The 23,102-nt window shown below is 31.4% G+C and overlaps 1 protein-coding gene and 1 long non-coding RNA gene across 3 annotated transcripts in view; both read right to left on the bottom strand.

Moving 5' to 3' along the window:
- The window catches only part of LOC126879634 (uncharacterized), a 162,134-nt gene that overhangs the window by 70,905 nt on the left and 68,127 nt on the right, over positions 1-23,102 (bottom strand). The gene's annotated exons all lie outside the window — the stretch shown is intronic.
- On the bottom strand, positions 2,294-4,706 carry LOC126879635 (uncharacterized). Its single transcript, XR_007696166.1, has 3 exons — positions 4,324-4,706; positions 4,081-4,271; positions 2,294-2,475 (listed from the first exon to the last, which is right to left on the bottom strand). It is a non-coding gene; the product is annotated as an uncharacterized LOC126879635 (long non-coding RNA).

The following is a 23,102-nucleotide window of genomic DNA, read 5'->3' as shown; positions in this document are numbered from 1 at the left end:
GATTTGTATATAATTGTGGAGCTATAAAAATAAATAATTTCATCATAGTGGTTCACCCCAGATATCTTAAAAAATTGACCTTTTAAAGAATTTGTACAGTCGGAAAAATGAAAGAATACCCATGAACGGTCACGTCAATCTTTTTCCGACTGTACCTGCAGTGAAAAAATTTCAAGAGAAGAAACTGAGAATCTGCCGGAAGAGGTGAAATGTTTTTTGATTAGACAACGCTCCTGCTCATCCCTCTGAAAATATTCTATGATCAAAACATGGCAACTTTAGTTGTATGTTTTTGCCAAAAAATACAACATCGCTTATTCAACCCATGGATCAGGAAATAATTTTAGCAACAAAACGAATATATCGCAGAAAGTTTTTAGATGAAGATACCTAACGCAGAAGATACAAGAGGGCAGCATACTTTGCAAAACTTAACTGTTACAATTTGAAATCAACAATTTGTTAAGTTTGCTACAGCATGGAAAGGCAATTATTAAGGGGTTACATAGGTCTTGCGGGTAAAAAAGTGACTTTTTAAAAAAATTATATCTTGGAAACTAAAAATTATTTTTATTTATAATTGGAACATGTAAAAGTATAGTACTCTCAAAAAAATTTCAGCCAAAAATATTAATTTTTGTAGAGTTGACTGCAATTTTTCGACAACAGCCCTTTTTTGCGGTGAGCAGCATAACAAGTCCAGTCTCATCTGAAATCATAGATTCTTGTAGTTTATACCACTGGCTAGTGAATGAACGAAGGATTTTTTATTAGATGAGGTCATTTTTGTTTTATAAAAAAGAACTACTTTAAAAATGAGAAAAATTGGGGTCGAAAATATGTTTAAACTTATGTAAAATCTTCAAATTTCATTTTTTTAATTCCTTCGTTCATTTACTAGCCAGAGGTATAAACTACAAGAAACTTTTTGATTTCAGATGAGACTGGACTTAGTTATGCTGCCCACCGCAAAAAAACTTATCTACAAAAATGAATATTTTTGGATGAAACTTTTTTTGAGACTACCTTAAGTACTATACTTTTACATGTTCCAATTATAAATAATAAAAAATTTTAGTTTTCGAGATATAATTTTTTTAAAAAGTCACTTTTTTACCCACAAGACCTATGTAACCTCTTAAAAAAATGTTTGGAAGAATTTGTTTGATGGCCAAGATGCATACATATATTTAGAAGGAAAGTTCCTGATTTCTGTAGTATAATACATAATCGAAGAGGAAGTAGCCCTGAGCGCCGGACTCCACTTGCGATTTGTAGTCGTGAAGATTGAACACATTCTTTCAAATAGAAGTCAATCCATGATTATTTAGTCACAAATGGATTGACTTGTATTTGAAACAATGTGTTCAATCTTCCTGATTACAAATCGCAAGTGGAGTGCGGCGCTAATAACACCAAAATATTCCATAATATGCCCATAGAAGGTACACAGACATTGAAAAATTCCTGGAATATCCCCAAAAACACGTTCCCTGAACATCCCAGGAAAATCCTGTGTCAGCATTTTAAACATTACCTGAATGTCTTATTAGAACATTCCATGAATGTCCACGAATGTTCTTTGGACATTCAAAATATATTTTTAGACATTCCCTGGATATACCAGAAATACAGTGATGAGCGCTCTAATAACCCGCAAAATAGCACAAAAGATGTATTAAGTAGTGAGATAAAAAGACATGAAAATAGTCGAGCTGGGAAATTTAGCGATATTAACTTATACATTTAGATTATATTGATTGTGTCCCACCTTCAGACGTATCAGATGAGTTTGGAAACTACCACTGTCACAGTGACAATTTTAGTTGACATACTCCTCTGATATGTGTAAAGGTGGGAAACAATCAATATAACGTAAATTTAAAGGTTAATTTCGCTAAATTTCCCAGCTCGACTAGTTTCATTTCTTTTTATCTCACAATTAAATATGTTGCCCATCTTTTGCACTATTTTGCCGGTTATTATGGCGCTCATCACTGTATATCCTTGCTGATGTGACAATACCTCCTATCTGTTTTTTCATGAGTTTTGTAGGAGAGATGGAAAAACATGTTTTAAGGTCACCTCCTGTGGTCATATGTAAGTTTTGACTTGTTTTGTAGTTCATAGATAGTTTAATTTACTACAAAACAAGTCAAAAAATATCATATGAAAACAGGAGGTGACCCTAAGACAAGTTTTTAGTCTCTCTTACAAAACTCATGAAAAAACAGTTAGGATGTATTATTACATCACTGACGATATGTGGCCATACCAAATAATACATCCTTGATAAATATAAACATTTTTATTGCACAAAATCTTTTCATACATTTTTAATGTAGTTTACTGATATTCCTACATATTTTTAAAAAAATGTGTCACATTTGCTTTGTATTCATTTCTTTTGCCTTTCGTAGCCACATATTCCATTCCCTTCCTAGTTTTTTTGTACACCACTTCTCTCAGCTGATTCTAAAAAAAAAATTAAAATGGTAATTTTTCTATCCTTTACAATTAACAATCAGAAGAAATATTAGTTACAGATAATGATATGCATAATAATAATAGGTTTGTTCTAGCATCAGTTTCAAACAGTTTGAAACCATCAGCAAATAGTGGACCAGCGTGAGTAGAGGGGATAGCACTGGTGACTGTATTATGTTCTCTCACTGACCAACTGTTTGCTGACGGTTTTTGACTAGTTTGACTGTTTGCTAGAACAAACCTAATAATAATGAATATTTTGTATTTTGACAATGACATCTGATGTGGAAGTCAAAACATTAATAAAATTATTTTTTCAAGTTAACTTTCACATGCGTGTCTTAAAATTGTACTTTTAATACTTATATCATAAATAACTATTAAAACTATCTTAAGAGGAAACAGTATCGATCAACAGGTAGCGAAAACGTGTTCCAAGATTGCGGCTGTAATTTTGAATATTTTTTCGAGATATTTGGCACACGTATTCGTAATACTAAAATTTTTTATTTCATTAGTAGTTCCAAAATGACACAAAATCTAGGCATCGGATAAAAAGTTTATTTGAAGAAAGTGTATTTTTTTGTTCTTCTTAATGGCGGTATAGGCTCGTTTTTTAAATATTGTATAATTACAGAGTAATTTCCACATATTAATATATTGTTCAAATTGGGCTCTGTACCGCCATTCTTTATTATATTACGAATACATGTGCCAAATATCTCGAAAAAATATTCAAAATTACAGCGGCAATCTTGGAACGCGTTTTGGCTACCTGTTGATCGCTACTGTATCACCTTAAAACATTGTAATTTGCTAAACCAGTATATTTTACTCTACTACTACTCTACTAGCTACCTCATTTTCCACTGTTTCTACAGACTTGTTTACATGGGTAGAGTTTTGAGGAGAGTAGAATAGCAGTAGTACTCTACCAAAAATGGCTTGATACCATTCACATGAGGAGAGTACAAGGATAGTACTGATGCTAGTATAGTGAAACCGATTTTTGTATTTTTAAACACTCTTGATTATAAGTGCACCTTAAATTCTTAATTTTTTGCTTGAGCTCGTTTACTCCAAAGCCCCCTTTGCCATTCTTTCGACGATTTCATCCTCCGCAGCTTGCTTCATACTTTTATTTCTGTAGTATACACTACCTAAATTCCATAAACACTGGTATTCGCAGTATTATAGCTCTACAAGTTTTAAAGTTTCATCTTCGGTGAACTTCATTTTCACTATTTACACAAAACACAATTCCAGCCAGAATGACAGCGGCCCCATGTACTCCCCTACCTACTCTACTCTGCCATAATTGAGCGTGTTCCATGGGTAGAGTGCGCAGCCGAGTAGACATTTTGGCAGTGGTGGTGGCCATAGAGTAGTTACTTTGCCATATGTTGCTAGTCACTCTAATTTAACTCCTACTATACACTCTACTAGCTATTCTACTGTGCTGAGCATTTTTACAGGTAGAGTTACTCTACTCTATCAAGTACTTGCATCATTACTCTACCCGTGTAAACAAATCTACTGAAGTAACAGTAACCTACAACCATTAATGAAAAATGTCTAAAATCATTTACCCACCTAGTATTTGTAGAATTTAAGACAGTCCAGTGCCTTATAAATAATTTCAATATGAATATTTTTTCTTTTAATTCTCCTTTGATACCACTTCATTTTAGATTTTGGGGAACTTATTTCATTGTGTTTATAGCCCATATTTATTGAAGGAACCCAATCTGGATTGTTATTATCGATTAAGTCGGCTGGTTTTCCTATAAGATTAAAATGTTAACATCTTCAAAAATCGTTGTAATTGTAACTTACCAGATATAAAATGATTACAGCAGACAGGACAGGAGAATTTTCATTTCGCTAGTAAAACCTTACATTGTATTGCATTTAACCATTGTTGCCTCTCAGCTGATACCGTATTTAGTTCAGTTTAAAAGTGAACTTTATCTTGACTTTATCAGGATTACTTTGCATTTCACACTTCAAAACACAACACCAATGAAGCATATTATCTTTCTAAATTAGTACTTCCAGAGAAAATGTTAAATTAATCTTTGTACAACACAAAATTACAAAGAAACACAACAAAAATGATCTAAAACCATCTAAAACACATTAAGAACCTATAGAATAACATTTATGTTTTACTTCCAGCAGCCATATTGATTTAATTTTGACAGCATGTTGGAACGGCCTATTGTAAATTACGCAAAAACTATGAGACCTAGGTATAGGTCATCCATATACCATTCGAAAGAGGTAAATTTGTTAAGTATAATTATTTATTAATATACATGGTGTTCCTTTTAAAATACGCCTCATATGACACAATGAATACCCCACTAATGAAACTATAAATTTTGAACACCCTGTAGACAAATGTGTAATAATTAATCATGGAATACATTCAACTAATATCCAGCTATTTAGATGTAAAAGTAATGTTTTTATAATTTTTTAAATAACTTGAGAATAAGCCTTCTTTAAAACTTTACATTTTAAGAAAAGTCAACATAACTCAGAACACTCTATACATAGGTATAGGGAAGCCTTATGAAACTCTACCTTATTTTTTGCGGACAATTAAAAAATGAAATAAAATACAGGGTGTTCCATAAGAAAAAATATATCTTTGATACGCCGCCATTTATTGGGACACCCTGTATATTTCAAAATAATTTTAAAATGTAGCTTTTATCAACTTACAAACTATTCAATTTAAATTTTTTTCAAATCTTTTACCGTTTCGCTGTAATATTCCGTCCCGTTAGTGGTGACTCACCCTGTATATTTCATATAATGTATCATTTTTGTAATATTATTTCTTCAGAAATGAGATTTCACATATAAAAGTTTATCAAGAAAAACAAATACAGTGGTAAATAGACTGTATATTATAATAGTAATATTATTAAATTGTTTTCGGTCAAAATTTAATACAAGTTACGTACAAATTTTCCGAGCGCGCGGATTTGAAGCGAACTGGGCGATTTGCAAAATTCGGCCGCTCGCAAAAGCACCGATTTTAAAAATAATTTTTAATAATTAAATGTAACTATATTTTATAATAATTTTTATTTTAAGATAATATAAGTCTTTCTTTAGTCAATGACTGTAAAATAATTTTTTAATTGTTATAAATAAAGGCACTACGATTTAAGAAAAAAGAAACAATTATCTCGGCTTCAGTTGGTTGTAGAAAATTTTTATTTTTTTATAAATCTTCGTTTCGTCTTCAGCAACAAAAATCTGTAAGTTAAAAACTCATAGGATGTACAAGGCCGCTTCAGCTCTAAATGTTTATAACGAAATTAGCCCCCTTATTTTCAAACCCAACATTTAGCTCGGCTTCAGTTGGTCGTAGAAATTTTTAATTTTTTTTTATAAATCTTCAATTTGTCTTCAGCAACAATAATCTGTAAGTTAAAAACTTATAGGATGTACAGGGCCGCTTCAGCTCTAAATGTTTATAACGAAATTTGTCCCCTTATTTTCAAACCCAAAAATTAGAGGTTTAAAAATGTTTTACGCATTTATTTACATCAGAATATGAAAATATAACTCTTTAGAAGGAGATTGGATGTTTCACCAACTCTCTACGATTTTTTTTTTCAAAAAGTTATAGCTTTCGACATTTGACCTCTTGGGATAAACAATTTATAATATCTAAGCAACAAATTCGTTAATCCGGCCTTACAATTTTTTTATGTTTGGAATTGAAAGATCTTCATTTTAAAGCTTTAAAAAATAAAAAAAAATGATTAGTACAATAAATAACGCAATTGTAAAAAACGGCCATTTTGGACATTTCGCAGGCTCTTTTGCAATAACCAATAAATGAAATTAAACTTACCATAGCTCAAATTGTAGGTTTTTTAATTTACTACAACTTTCTATTAAAAAGTTTTTCTCTAGAATCAATATCCTAAGCTACAAAATTAAAAATCTTTAAAAATTGCAAATTTAACAAATGAAAATCGCAATAAAAAAAAAGCTCACAATATTTTTGGTCACATTTCAGTAGAAGTTATTCCTGGCATCGTCCTTTACAACACCTGATAGGTTTCAAAAATTCCTGAATAATATCCTGAAATCGACCTATTTTTCACCCACAGCCTGGAGTATATATGTTACGGGTAAAGTTAGGTAAACGGGTAATCCTACGATTACCCGTAATCCTACGGGTAAAGTAAGAAGTTCCCGTCAGGTTTTGGTAAAATAAATACAAATGTAAAGCTGCTGGAAATATTTGTAATTCCAAATGCAACAGCAGCTTGTCTTGTTTTAACAAATAGATTATAATTTCATTTTCTGCAGTATTTATAATTTTACTTTCCTTACTTTTGTAAAATGCGTTTTTTTCTTATACAGGGTGTTTCATTGGGAAAGTAACATACGTTAACTGTAGAAAGAGGACACTTAGGCGGTTTTAAAAATAGCACACTTAATTGGTCTTACTTCATTAATAACAAATATACTGGGTGTACACTATAGATTTATTTTATATTTGGCACGCAAATATTTTTTATGGTGTACAATCAATTAATTTATTTACAATTGAAAAAATCCAGGTCCGGATTAAAAAATATTGGAAAACTGTTCCGACCCAAAAAAAACACCCTGTGCATGAATTTTTTTTAAAATGTATTTTGCATTTGAAATGAGAATGAAAAACTAAATTTATTGGTAAAATTTGAATTTTCGGCAAACTGATTTTTCTGGTAAAATTTTGAATTTGATTTCTGAAGTTATGTGAATTGTGAGAGCTTGAAGTAGAAAAAAAAAATTGAAATACGACTTTCAACTTGTTAACCACACTGTATATTTATTTTATATTTAACACGCGAATATTCTTCAAGGTGTCCAATCAATCGGTGTCGGAAAGTTGGTCGAGAACACTTCGTCGACGGAAAATTAGTCGACAACATTTGGTCGACAAACAGTTGGTCGAATGCACAATTCATCATATGTGCAATTCGTCGACGAACATTTGATCGAATGGATTTTTCGTCGACAAAGACCCAAAAGGAACAATACATGGCGGAAACACGCCAATATACAGGGTGTCCCGAAAAGATTGGTCATAAATTATACCACACATTTTGGAGTCAAAAATAGTTCGATTGAACCTAACGTATCTTAGTACAAATGTGCTCCTAAAAAAAGTTACAGCCCTTTGAAGTTACAAAATGAAAATTGATTTTTTTCAATACATCGAAAACTATTAAAGATTTTTTATTGAAAATGGACATGTATCATTCGTATGGCAGGATCATATTAAAACAAAATTATAGTGAGATTTGTCCACCCCATAATAATTTTATGGGGGTTTTGATCCTTTAAACCCCCCCAAACTTTTGTGTACGTTCCAACTATTTCATTATTGTGGTACCATTAGTTAAACACAACGTTTTTAAAACTTTTTTGCCTCCTGGTATTTTTTCGATAAGTGAGTTTTTATCGAGATACGGCTTCTTTTTTAATATATTTACATAAAAATTTAATGGGAGTTTTGTTCCTTTAAACCCCCCAAATGTTTGTGCACGTTCCAATTAAACTATTTTTGGTACCATTAGTTAAACACAGTGTTTTTGAAACTTTCTTGCCTCTTAGTCTTTTTTTGATAAGTCACCTTTTATCGAGATGTGGCTTCTTTTTCAAAATATACCTAAAAATGTAAATTATAAATACATTTTCAGATTATTAACAGGTCTCCATAATCGTACTTAACATATAAAAATATGGTCCAAGAGCTGTAAGACATTTTTGAGTAGGTATTTTAGGCAACCTGAAAATTTTTCAGGTGACTCTTCCATGATAGTCTAATACAAAAATGCCGGGCTGGCTGGAGGGTAGCGGTTATTCTCCCCAAAAATCCCCCCCCCCCAAAGTTAACAAAAGGGTAAAAATTTTTATTACAAAAAATATCATTGACGTGACTTTAAAGTAAATTTAAATATTCAAATATAAAGAAAATATACAGGCAAGGCGATTTGATGGCGATTTTAACTCTGCAAGATACTTGCATGGGCGCCCCAGGATTATTTTCAGGGGATGCATCTGAACTTCAGAAGATTTCATCTGAATCTGTACATACTATTAACCGGTATAAAATATACAACTATACATGCATAGCTATGTACATTCCTTCCGGACAGGGAGGTGCAATTGTTATTTTGACAGGGTATTTTTTAATATTAAAAATAAATATTCTAAAAAAGACAGGTTTTTTTGGTGAAATTTTCCAACTGCCAGGTGATCGAACAAATTACGCGTGCATATAAATGAAAAGCGCTATAGGTAAGCAACGGTGTGAGAAAGAGCGTATACCGATAGCTGTTTGCGTCCTCTGTTGTAGCTGAGCGAGTCCGTTTTCTCGAGAAAAATCACGTGACCTGGCGATATCCATGTTGTTGTTCCTCGAAACGTTAGAGTAATTATTGTATATTATAGCTTTTTAAGTAACTTTTTCTTAATTAAAAAAAATAATACAATAGATTTTGCAAATATGATAAACAAATTTATTATTATAAATATGATAGGTAGAAAAGTACAAAACTATAAACTAAATTAATTCTGTGTCCGAATCTTGTACTTCTTCTTTAAACTCCTCATCTGAGCTTAAATATTAATTTTCTTCTTCTTCGTCAGACTCCCCTCGAGACTCAGATTCCTCTTCTACATGATCTGTAAATAGTTGTAATATGTATTTAGAATTAATTAAAAATTAATTAGTGATTAATTAGTTGAGTTGCTACGTATTCTCCGTCCTTTTATACGGAGTCGAAGCCTGTTGTTGAGATGTGGAGTTATCGAATAATGTTAAATATATATCAAGGACACACGTAACAAACACGGAGATATTAAGAAAGATGAAAAAGGCAAAAGAAATACTCAACACTATGAAGGAAAGAAACATGAGCTACTTTGGTCATATATGTACTAAGAAATAAAAAACCTAATGTGATTGGTTATATAAGGAAAAGTATTAAGCATTGGTTATATAAGTAAGAATACGTAGCAACTTAATCAATTAATCACTAATTAATTTTTCATTAATTCTAAATACATATTACAACTATTTACAGATCAGGTAGAAGAATCTGATTCTCGAGGGGAGTCTGACGAAGAAGAAGAGAATGTATATTTATTTTAGCTCATTTTTTTTCCTTCATAGTGTTGAGTATTTCTTTTGCCTTTTTCATCTTTCTTAATGTTTCCGTGCTTGTTAAGTGTTGTGTCCATGCTAAGCCTTGAAGAAAGTGTGACGAGAAGTTTATTCTCACGATTTCTTTACTTTTTTATTGATATTGACTGATTATTGCAGTCGAAAACATTGTACGGAAATGCCTCGATTCCCTAACAATTTATTTACCTCAGCATCTCGCATATTTCGTCTTGTTCGCTGTCCGCAAGTGCCCCCAAATTTGACTTGTCCGAAAATGCTCCGTTCGCAGGTGCGCCGGCACCAAAGCGAAGAACGGTACAACATCACTAATTAAAATATCGGTTTATATTTGCTGTCTACTCCCCCACCGCAGCCAATTTTTTCATTAAATTTAAAAATAATTAAGATTTAGAAAAAAAAATTAACAAAACCCCAAAACAAATAATGTATAATACAATATTCCAGTTATCAAAATAAAAACCAATAATCCGTCGTTTGTCACCATTAATCCCTTTATCCTAAAGATAAATACCATAGGTCTGGATCCCGCGTATGAAAAAAAAGTTGATTAATAGCAAGCTGAAAATTTGTCAATAGCTTAAGGGTGTCTAGTCGGACAAACTTTGATATATGGGAACACTGGAACAGGGGAAGTTTTAATTGTAGAACAGGCTAAAAATTTGGAACGGTCAGACCTTTATCCTAAAGATAAATACCATAGGTCTGGATCCCGCGTATGAAAAAAAAGTTGATTAATAGCAAGCTGAAAATTTGTCAATAGCTTAAGGGTGTCTAGTCGGACAAACTTTGATATATGGGAACACTGGAACAGGGGAAGTTTTAATTGTAGAACAGGCTAAAAATTTGGAACGGTCAGACCACGAAAACGGCACATGTATTTTGTCCGACAGAACAGACTTAAACTCTTCGAACAGAGATTAAACTCTCATGCAAAAATCAGACTGCTATTTATCACCAAATGGGCGTTTTAATGAGTGGAACATGTAGAATATGTCAAATGACAGGAATTATGACAGGTGATAAATAGCAGTCTGATTTTTGCATGAGTGTTTAATCTCTGTTCGGAGAGTTTAAGTCTGTTCTGTCGGACAAAATAAATGTGTCGTTTTCGTGGTGTGACCGTTCCAAATTTTTAACCTGTTCCACAATTAAAACTGCCCCTGTTCCAGTGTTCCCACATATCAAAGTTTATCCGACTAGACACCCTTAAGCTACTAACAAATTTTCAGCTTGCTATTAATCAACTTTTTTTTCATACGCGGGATCCAGACCTACCAGTTTGTCGACGAAAAATCCATTTGAACAAATGTTAGTCGACGACTTGTACATTCGATGAATTGTGCATTCGACCAACTGTTTTGTCGACCAAATGTTGTCGACTAATTTTCCGTCGACGAAGTGTTCTCGACCAACTTTCCTAGACCCCATCCCCCAGCCCCAATCAATTTATTTACAATTGTAAAAAATCCAGGGCCAGATTAAAAAATATTGGAAGAATGTTCCGACCCAAAAAAACCCTGTAAATTAAATTTTTTTTAAATTGATTTTGCATTTGAAAAGAGGATGAAAAACTAAATTTAGTGGTGTACTTTTAATTTTCGACAAAATGATTTTTCAACTAAAATTTTGAATTTGAATTCTGAAATTATGTGAATTGCGAAGCTCAAAGAAAAAAAATATTAAAATGTGACTTAATTTTAATTAATACCGTTATTTAATCTAAATTGGTAAAATATTAACATTTCAGTTTTTTTTTATTATGGTTACAAATAATTCATAACAAATATTCACCTTTAAGTATTAATGAATAAATAATAAAAAGACCACAAAAATACAGTAGAAAAAATTAAAGAATACCCATGAACGAACATATAAAACACGCTGTATTTTGCTTTCACCGTGTCACACAAAAAATTGGCTAGCGCAAGTACATGTAATAAATATTGTTACATTTACTTGCACTGGACAATTTTCTTTGTGACATGGTGACAGGAAAATACAGCATGTTTTATATGTTCGTTCATGGGTATTCTTTCATTTTTCCGACTGTACATAACTTTTATTAACGAACTATCTTAAAAATAAAATTTACGAACTATCTTAAAATTAGAAAAAATTTTGCTAAAAAATCACTTATCAAAACTACAGTAATTGTTCAAAATTGCCGACTTGTTGAAGGTAATATCTTGCTCTTTTTGTTATTTGTCTGACTGACTTCCAAATCTCGTCAGGGTTATATTTTTCATTTCTTGGAAAGCGTCTCGAATTCGGTTAAGAAGTTCTTCCTTTCTGTTTATTTCCTCGTTATAAACTTTATATTTTATATATCCCCAAACATAATAGTCGGTAGGATTAAAATCACATGATCTTGAAGGTTAGGCATGAGGTAACCTCTACCAATACATCTATTAGGAAAATTGTCGGATAAAAAATCTCTAACTATGCGTCGCGTCGGTAGTGTGGTGAAGTACCATCATGTTGAAAGTATATTCCACCTGTATTGATATTTTCATTATCTGTAAGTACTGGTAAAATATTTTCTAAAAAATCTAAATACACTTCACCGGCTAGGGTGTAAAATTAAGTCGCATTTAAATTTTTTTCTACTTGAGCCCTCGCAATTCATATAATTCCAGAATTCAAATTTAAAATTTTACCAGAAAAATTATTTTGCTAAAAATTCATAGTATATCACTAAATTTAGATTTTCATGCTTTTTCAAATGCAAAATCAATTTTAAAAAAATTTAATGTACAGGGTGTTTTTTGGGTCGGAACGTTTTTCCATTATTTTTTAATCCGACCCTGGGCCTCGATTTTTGACCCTTCGCTTCGTTATCGAACGTATTCGTTTCGTATCTGTTTCGTATACGAAGCGAATACGTTCGATAACGAAGCGAAGGATCAAAAATCGAGGCCCTGGATTGTTTACAATTATAAATAAATTAGTTGATTGTACACCTTAATAGTTATTTATGAAACAGTTCGTGAAGTATGCTTTTTGCGAACGCACGCGATTTTTAGATCACGAGCGACAACGGAGCGAGTGCTATACATCGCGTAAGTTCGCAAAAAGTACTTCATGCACAGTTTCATACAATATTTCATCTACGATAAACAAATAAAAAAACTGCAACTCTTCGTCACTGAAATTTATTTCTATTCTACAATTTTTAGAACTTTGACATTTAAAAATCCTAACTACTTTCAAACCACAAAACTGTCAAAATTTTTATTGTAAGTCATTGCTCATATTGTCATCACCATGACAACGCGAAAGTTAAGAATATTTGATTATATGAAAGTGTGCCAAAAAACCCATTGAAAGTGTGCGAAAAAGTAAATCCCATTTAAAATACATTGTTACTTTACGCACACTTTAAACCCTTCACGCACTACTATCTATAATGGCAGTTTTCACAAACTAAAAACTTATACATAATATGACATAGATAAAGAATATTTGCGTGCCAAATATAAAATGAATATACAGTGTGGTTAAAAAGTTAGGAACCAAATAGGAAAATGGCAAAATATATAAAACACCCCGTATCCTTGTTATTAATGAAGTAAGACCCATTAAGTATGGTATTTTTGAGACAGCCAAGTGTCCTCTTTGTACAGTTAACGTATGTTACTTTCCCAATGAAACACCCAGTATTAAGATATTTTTGAAACATTTACGGCCATGTCATTATACCCGAATAAGCATTTAACCAGGAGGCAGAATGTGTTTTACCCAAGTAAAGCCCGAAATTTGAACTATTTAAATTATATTTCGGACTAACTATCGGATATTACCGATACCTCGCGGGTACTTCGTACTTTACCCATTTACCTAACTTTACCCGTAAGATATATATGTTTGAAATGTTATTTAATGAGATTAGGCTTAGGGGTTAGGATATTGGCAAATGCTTGTACAAACATCAGCAATATGTGCATAACCTGAAGGAAACTGAAGAAATTCGTGTTTGTATTTTGGTAGTGATCATTATCGAATTGACTGGGTGTGCTGTTACACCATTACTGCAAACAATATAACCCTAAGTATCTAAAAAATTAATTAATAAATAATATCGTATGGCATTTTTGCCGGGGAGATCCTTTCGGATAGTTCCAGCGCCAATTACATCTTTAACCCTGTTTCAAGTAACTAGTGTCGATGTACACTAGCCCAGGGGGACCGACGGCTTAACGTACTCTCCGAGGCACGGTGAGACGGCTCGTGTCATTATTGGAAATGAAAATGGTTTGTCTTTGGCAGGGATCGAAACCACGTCTACTGGCGTATGAGGCCAGCGTTTATGCCGTTACCCACGGCCGCTAAAAAATTAATTGAAATCCTTTATAAAAGTAATATAATACAGTATGGTGCAAATGAAAGGAATAAATTCTTTTTTTCATAAACCGGCGAGTATAAGGAAAAATACCGATTTTATTTCTATATTGTAATTTTTTTGCCCCCACATATCATACTAGTGACGTCATCCATCTAGCCGTGATGACGTAATCGACGATTTTTTTAAATGAGTATAGGGGTCGTATACTAGCTCATTTGAAAGGTTATTCAATTCTCTATTCTTTAGTATAAACATTTACATTATTATTATTTATGCAGGGTGTCCAAAAAAGTTAATTACATTATTTGACTAAAAAAAGAAGAATGTACATATGTAATTTATTTAATTCAAAATATGTACATGTTACTGTTGCCCGAAAACAGAAAAAAATGTTTATTTCACAAATAAACATTCATTTTCGATTAAGGGGATGGGTACGTATTTTCGGCTGCAATGCTATTCAAATGGGGATTAATTTTTTTCGAATCCTGAGAAAACTAATAAGTATTTTTGAAAAATTTAAACGCAGAATGAAAGATTACGTTCTTACCGAGGGCCGAAACTCCCTGAAAACTTCTATAATGTTTATTTTAATAAGTTATAGGGGTGAAAAACTAAGAGAAAATATAGTGTGATTTTTAATTTCAAATATCTCATTCAAAAGAAACTTTTTATTTATTCTAAGGAACTTTCAGCCCTCGATAATAATTTAGTCTTTCATTATGGGTTTAAATTTTTAAAAAATATTTATTAGGGTTTTCAGGATTCGAAAAAAAGGACACCATGTCCGTGGTGATATTTTCCAAATCGAACATTCGCTATCTTTGTCATACAACGCACTGTCAAATAGAATATGATGACAAGACACTGACAGTTTTAAATATTTGACATGGCATCGGGAATATTTTGAGTTGTTGATTAAATAAATTGATAGTGTATTTGATAAATAATTGATTTAAGACGTGAACTTAATAAAAGTTATTTATTATTTATTATTTGTGGAAGATCCAAGCAGAGAATACATCAGGATATATTCTGTGATCCAAGTATTTTGTTGTTAAAGATGTTCAAAATTGTAAGCGTTCCATAGTAACAATATATTATTAAAAAATCACTTTAACACTTTTCCTCTTTTCTCGATTGAGTATTAGTTTTTGTTGTACATGTACATATAAATTATTACAATCACTGAATACATAGTTAGTGAAAAAATTATCACATTTATTAACTGAATTAATAATTTGCAATTATACAAATAACAGTTATCCAAGAACATTCAAAAGCCATTTTTTAAAAGTTAATGATGACATTGTCAAGTAGAATGACATTCTAGTAATGTTTACATATCCATACCAGTGTGAATTTTACTACATGTAATTTGCCGTGTAAAGACATAAAAAGTAGGGATATCCGTAAAATTTTTGCGAATTATGTACCGATGGCCTTAAGTTCAATGTTCAAGCCACATGCCTCTTGGAAGTTTGAAAATTTAAATTAAGCGAACAGCAATGTTTATTTGTGAAATAAATATTTTTTTCTGATTTCTGACCGCAGTAAAATGTATTTTGAATTAAAATAAATTACATACATTCTTCTTTTTTGTGTCAAAATAATTTAATTTAAAAAAAAATGGACAATTGTTATCAAGAAAAGGTGTTTGGAATTAGAAATTATGTTATAATATGCAATTATGTTCTAATTGAAAAAATAAATTTTGAAATTTTTTCTCAAATTACGGATACTCAACATTATTTTTTATTTATGATAACTTCGTTATTATTAATTTTACGAAAAAAAGTTATTCTTTATAAAAAGTTTCTGCATAGTCTAATAACCAAGACGCAATTATAAGATATTAAATTTTATAAATTTTATACGTGGTATGTCAAAAATATGAATTTCGCTCAAGAGTAAAAATACCTTTATAGTTCACAATATTTTAAGTAGAAGGATATAATTGAATATTGAAACACAGTTTTTAATCCCGAATAACTTTTTATAATACCAATTTTCAATATTGTGAAAAAGAAAGGTCCTTTACTCTGCAGCAAAATTCATATTTTTTCACGTACCTCGTATAAAATTGCTACAATGTAACATATTATAATATGTTATGATATTTATAATATTTATAATATATTATAAACTAATAAATTGAGGTAAAAATAAAATAAAAATCTGTGGCTAACGGACTCGCATCCAAGCCATTTTTTCACACACACACATCATATTATAATTGCATCTTGGTTGTCAGACTATGGAGAACTTTTTATAGAGAATAATTCTTTTTGCGTAAAATTAATAATAATCGGAGATATCATAAATAAAATTCATGTTAATTATCCTTAATTTAAGAAAAATTTTCAAAATTTATTTTTTTAATTAGAAAAACGTAATTGCAAATTATGACATAATTTTTATTTCGGAACAACTTTTCTAAATAAAAATTTTCGATGTTTTCAAATATAAAGGTACTTTACTCTTGAGCGAAATTCATATATTTTTTGACATCGTATACTATTGATAAAATTTGATATCTGATGACATTTTAGGTTTAAGGCTAGGTAGAGCACTTTATCAAGAATAACTTTTTTTCGTATAATTGATATTAAAAAAGTTTCAAATATGGTTCCAAGTAACGAAGACACACTGTATAATACGCTTAAATATCATAATAAAATAAAAATCGTTCCGCTTCGAGATTTTTCCTTACAGTCACCAGTTTACAAAATAACGAATTTTTACTTTCATTTGCACCATGCTGTTTATTAAAAAAGACCCTTACGGGTTACATCACATAATGTTTTCGGAATAACAATTCCATTATGTGCCGCTTACAGGTATACCTACATGCTTTGGAATATCAGAGTATTTGGGCGGAAACCATTTAAATGTTACATTTTTGTATAAAATAATATCGCACCTTTGCTTAACTAGCGTCACAACTCAAAAAAATTTAAAAACGGTTTTATTGCACCAACAGTTTAATAAAACTACAAAATTGTATCTCAAAAAGTGTTACGTTTAGAGTTAAAGTATTTGTCGTTAGATGACACTCGTGTCATTATGTGATTAACCAAAATCGTGTACCGAACATAAACAGTGTCACATATCGACTTGTGCAAGGCATTTGTCCATCTAAGATGTGTATAAAGCGTTGTTTGTAGAGTTAAGACAGAATATAATATGATTACTTTATTCAAAGCAATCTGCGTATGTGCTCAAGAAAAGTGACACATTTATCACTTATTTGTCTTTTTTTGCAGTAATTTTTGTTTAACGTGGTTACTTGTATTTAAAGTTACATCATTAAAAATTATAAGTCTGTTAACAAGATAATAATAATAATATTATATTCTGTAGGTACTGCAAGAGTCACTTTTGATAAATAATATTTTGTTTTGTCGTTATTTTATCTGTATAGTGTCATAACTCAAATATAATATTTTTTTAAATATTTTTAACAGAATTAATACACTATTTTGTAGAGCTTCAAAAACCTTCTTTAATTGTAGTCCAGGGCGGATCTGTTTTGAGATGGACGTTGAGAGGTGACCCTAATTTTTTTGCAGAAATTGCTTGGAGTTAACCCATAGTTGTCCTCCCACCTAAAATGGTCCGGAACATTGTTTAAATAATCAAAATGTCAAAAAATGAAGGAAAAATTCGATTTTTTTCTTCGTTTTTTGATTATAACTTTAAAAGTATTCACTTCCGAGAAAAGTTGCACTAAAATAAAAGTTGCGTAATTAAATTTTCTACAATATAAGATTGATTAATTTCAAAATTGTTACCCTTGTTGCAAAATAGCAATAATTGCGAAAAGAACGTAAAAAAACAAGTACTCGCATTTTACGATTTTCAACCATTTCTGCTAAACTTACGACCTTCATATTTTACTCAGAAAAACTATGTGATATGACAAAACAACACTGTAAATTTAGTTAAGATCGGTTGAATAGATTTTGCATAATAAATTTAGCAATCCAACTCTTGCAAAAAAAAATTCATTTTTTTTAAATGTTGCAGGACTGAAAATAAAGAAGATAGCAAGTTAAATTTTTATAAGTTTTTTTTTACAAATAGAAGAATACTGTACCTTTCATTTGCAATTTGCCAAATTAAAATCGGTTAACTATAACGGCGTCATAATTTTTTTAAGTAAACAATAATTTTTGGTGCTACGCGCAAGACAGCGGTGTTCGATTCACACAAGTTGATTTCCACCAAAATTTCTTCCAATCTTTATCTAATATATTATTTTCTTACTCTATATTTTGTTGTATTTTAATATTTTAATTCCACAAAAATCAAACTAATTTTATTATTGTTAGTGAAATATTTTTTAAACAATTCCATATGTTTAAAAATAATAAACTTTTATTCTCTAAGTTAAAATATATGAACAAAGAAAGTTTTTGCTAAGAAAAATGGTTTTTCTAAGGACAGCGTATGTGTTTTTATTTTGCAATAGACAAATTTATTTATTTATATCGAAATGTAGTAAAAATTAAAATTTATCAATCATTATCAAAGGTCATTGGAATGATCAATCAGAGCAAACCACTCCGCTGTCCTGCGCGTAGTACCAAAAATTAATGTTTATTTAAAAAATTTCTGACGTCGTGGTAGTTAACCGATTTTAATATTGCAAACTGCAAATGAAAGGTACAATACTCTTCTATATGTCAAAAAAAATTCAACTTGCTATCTGCTTTGCAAAGCTGGATTGCAAAATTTATTTTGCAAAATCTGTTAAACAGATCTTAATGAAATCTTACAGTATTGTTTACTAATTTTACTAATTTAATAATCATAAAGTTTTTCTGGTTAAAACATGAAGGTCCTAAGTGTAGCATAAATGGATAAAAAGAGTAATATGCGAATACTTGATTTTTCAAGGTTTTTTCGCAATTATCACTATTTTGCAACAAGGGTGACAATTTTAAAAAAATTTAACCAATCCTACATTGTAGGAAATTTAATTACGCAACTTTTATGTTGGAGCAACTTTTTTCGAAAATGAATACTTTTAAAGTTATAATCAAGACAACCAAGAAAAAAATCGAATTTTTCTTTCATTTTTTGACGCTTTGATTATTTAAACAATGTTCCGGACCTTTTTGAGCGGGAGGATAGCTCAAATATTATTATATGAGTTATTTTCAAGCAATTTCTGCAAAAAAATATGAGTCACCTCTCAACATCCAAATGAACTAATATTTTTACAGATGCGCCCTGGTCTACTGACCAAATAAGTTATTATACCTACTAATTTTAAAAGTTTCTGAATTAAACCTTAAAAAGTTCTAGTATAAATTTTAAACGTCGTTTTATCGATATTTTGCTTTTTTTACTTATGACACTATTTGAGCGGAGGTGCGATATGTGATCTTTAAACTTTTCCTTGATTTTACATCGCGGCAACGTAGGACTTCTCCATAATGTGGATCAGATCTAACGTCTTGACTATTAAAATGCCAGACTTTTGACCATTCTTTGCCATTGAATCATTCACCAGACTAGTAAAGATTGTTGCGATGCTTTGTCCGAGAAAAATCATTAGTAATTTTAAAAGTATACAACCCCATGTTTTGCTATTAGACAATTAATATGAGTAATTGTACTGCAACAGTTCGGCGTATTTTCCCGTGTTAAATCCCATAAGAAATCGCTAAGGTCCATTCTGGTCATTTTTGTCTCGTTTTACGGTAGAGGCGCCAAGACTCGTCTGATCGTGACGTGTGAGGTATCGTAGGAAGGGGAGGGGGTAAGGAATAAGTTAACACAAAAAAGAGGACGGCAGAACGGCACTACAGCATATCTCCGTTATTGATCGTAACGTGTGAGGTATCGTAGGAAAGGAGAGGGGGTAAGGAATAAGTTACATAAGAAAAGATGACGGCCAAAACGGTATTACAGCATATCACCGTTATTGATCGTGACGTGTGAGGTATCATAGGAAAGTGGAGGGGTAAGGAATAAGCTAACACAAAAAGAGGACGGCCAAAACGGCACTACAGCATATCTCCGTTATTGATCAGATCGTGATGTGCATCGAGGGATAGCGAATATGGTGAGAAAACAATCATCGGGACATTGCCAAAAGGAGTATTGTATCATGGAATTACAATAGCTGCATTGTCAGAGGAACATTGGGAATGTAGACTTACCGTATAAGACACAATAGAATCATTAGGACATTATATCCAAACCACCGAACATACATGACATGCTCTCACTCTCATCTTCCGTCCTTTGCCCAAACCATCTAGCATCTATAAGACATCATAAAAAGACTCTCTCTCTCTCTCTCTCTCTCTCTCTCTCTCTCTCTCTCTCTCTCTCTCTCTCTCTCTCTCTCTCTCTCTCTCGAAACAATTAATAAAAGATACAGGTGTCGATAAAAACAACATAGCAGCGTGGGAGGTAATACTAGAAATAGAATACGACGAACGTATACCATTCTTATGACCAAAGCAACAATCATCCTCAATATAATCTTCTATAATCTTCTATACATGAATCTCCCTCCATTCATACACCTGGTCATTACAAAGAATATAATAACATTCTTAAGATCAAACCAACAAACATCCACCGTCTTCTATTATTGAATACTACTATACATGAATCTCCCTCCATTCATACACCTGGTCATTACAAAGAACATATAACATTCTTAAGATCAGACCGACAAACATACACAATATAATATTCTCTGATTGGATCTACATGAATCTTCCTCCAATCATACACTTGCTATTTACAAAGATTGTAAGTTGCATACTTTATTTCATATACGGCAAGTAGGGTAATATTATGTAGGTTGGTATTATACTTCTCACATAAAAATGGGATTATCTGTTTTATTAGAAAAATCGTTTAACAATATAGCATAGCACAATCAGTTGTTTGATATATAGATATGAGTTATACGTCGACATAGAAAAGGTATTTAATATAGTGAAAATAAGTTGTATTATTGAAATAGAAAAATACATGTACTGTATTTTACCTATGACCATAAACAAATTTAGACTACATAGACTGAAAAAATGTTAGCAAGGACAGTCAAGCAGTAAGTAATGGTTAATATGTAAACGTTAATAAAATAATGTTAGTATCTAAGCGATGAAATGTGTGTAAAGCGATTTATAAAAATAATGTAAGCATGCAATGAATGAAAGGTAGCCAATTCGGTCGAACATAAATTTTTTGAAAAAACAAAAATATATTCTTAACAGCGATCACCAACGTGAAGGTACGACTACATCGACCGCCAGGTTAGTAGGGGTGATGGTTAGTAGGAATGATTTTTACATTATATGATAATATATTTAATAATAGTGATATACTTAACTTACTAAGATCAGATCTTTACTTGGTTTAGTAGACATCTTTTTATTGATCTGTTGGACATCTTTTATGTATTCTTATTAATGTTAAAACACCGATACTTTGGTATCAATTCATTCGTTACTAAGTTCTATAGTATTCAAAAATGAATTATTAGGGGAAAATAACTGTAGGTTATCTAATCTTAAAACTAGGGATTTTTTCGACTCCTGTATTTTGATAGGATATCGAAGACTTAAAACTAAATCGGGGAAAGAAGACCATTAAGTTATCGATTGTTTTAACTTGGAGGCTACACGAGCAACGGCTCTGGAATTAACCAGAACGGCTCATTAATTTGCCAGTGGTCCATATCAGATATCTTTTTTTTGGTCATAACTAAACATCTTTTTTAGGGGCATACTTAATTATACTAAATTTAGAGATAATATATACAAAACTACGATCAACTAGAATCATCATATGATATAAAAACAATGAGTGTGGGAAAGGTTGAGGAATGTAGTAAAAAGGGCCTGTTCCAGATATCATTATGTTAGTTGTAATAAATAAAGTTATAAAAAATTACAATATTCAATCATCTAAATAATCTTAGTGACGTAAAAACGATTAGTGATAGTAATAATTAGTGATACATTTGTAATAAATAAAGTTTTAAGACCAACTTCAATCAGCATCCATCTTAAAGTCAATAAAATCATCAATGATAAATGTTAAAATAAGTTTATTCAAATCTTTGTGTTAAATCTAATCAACATCCATCTCAAGAGTATCAATTAAATAGTGCCCAAAGGGAAGCGTATCATAAGAACCCTGAATGTGATGTCTTTTATCATCATTAGGGCTTAGCGCAATCTTACTTTGAGTTATAGAATAAACTTTGTGTTTATCAGAGCGTATAAGATTTTGTGAGGTGACCTTTGCTGTAAAGGTATCTAAACATTCTACGTAGTCCTCAAAAGTAATTTTAGTATTTACTACAGATTTCTTTACCCCCTTCGCCTTCTTTGTCACACCATAATTTCGTATAATATTATCAACTTCATCATCGTCATACTCTTGTTCTTTCAACTTCCCCCTCAGCTTTTTAATGTCAACATCTGTGCTAGCTGCTTTTGTCGTGTATAATTTCGATCGGAGTCCTATGTAGTCGGTCATAATGCAGCCATTATTCTCATCTTTCATTATGCCCAATACCTTCTTATTAACCAGAGGGATGCCGTAAATGTTATCTTTAGGATAGTCTGAGGTATCAAAATATTTATAGCAATCATGTATCATTGCTTCATACGGGTCTTTTTCCCGTATCTCCACGATCACACTATCAGTATCGGTAAAGCAGGTCGAAAAGTTTTCTCCGAACCTGCTAGCTAAGTAGCCATATTGGAAATCATATATGGTCGTTTTCGCCAAGTCTAAAATACTCATTCCAACATAAATCGGTTTAACTAACCATATTTCCGCTCTATGCATCTCAACAGCAATCAAATTTTCATTAAAGATAGTAGCGTTTTTAAACAGGGGGCTACTTATTCTAGCTTCAGCTCCATAACGACCCTCCCACTCTGTCAGCAATTTAATATCAACGCGCCTGCGCACACCCTCTAAAGTCTTACCAAACACTGCATTGTTCATAAGCTTAAACAGATTCTTTTCAAACTCATTTTTTGCTGCCTTCCGGAGATTTGTATTCAAGTCGAT

This window comes from Diabrotica virgifera, chromosome 2 (genome assembly GCF_917563875.1).
Source record: "Diabrotica virgifera virgifera chromosome 2, PGI_DIABVI_V3a".
Taxonomy (NCBI): domain Eukaryota; kingdom Metazoa; phylum Arthropoda; class Insecta; order Coleoptera; family Chrysomelidae; genus Diabrotica; species Diabrotica virgifera.
Note: the sequence above shows the minus strand (reverse complement) of the source record. Positions and strands in the feature narration are given on the sequence as shown.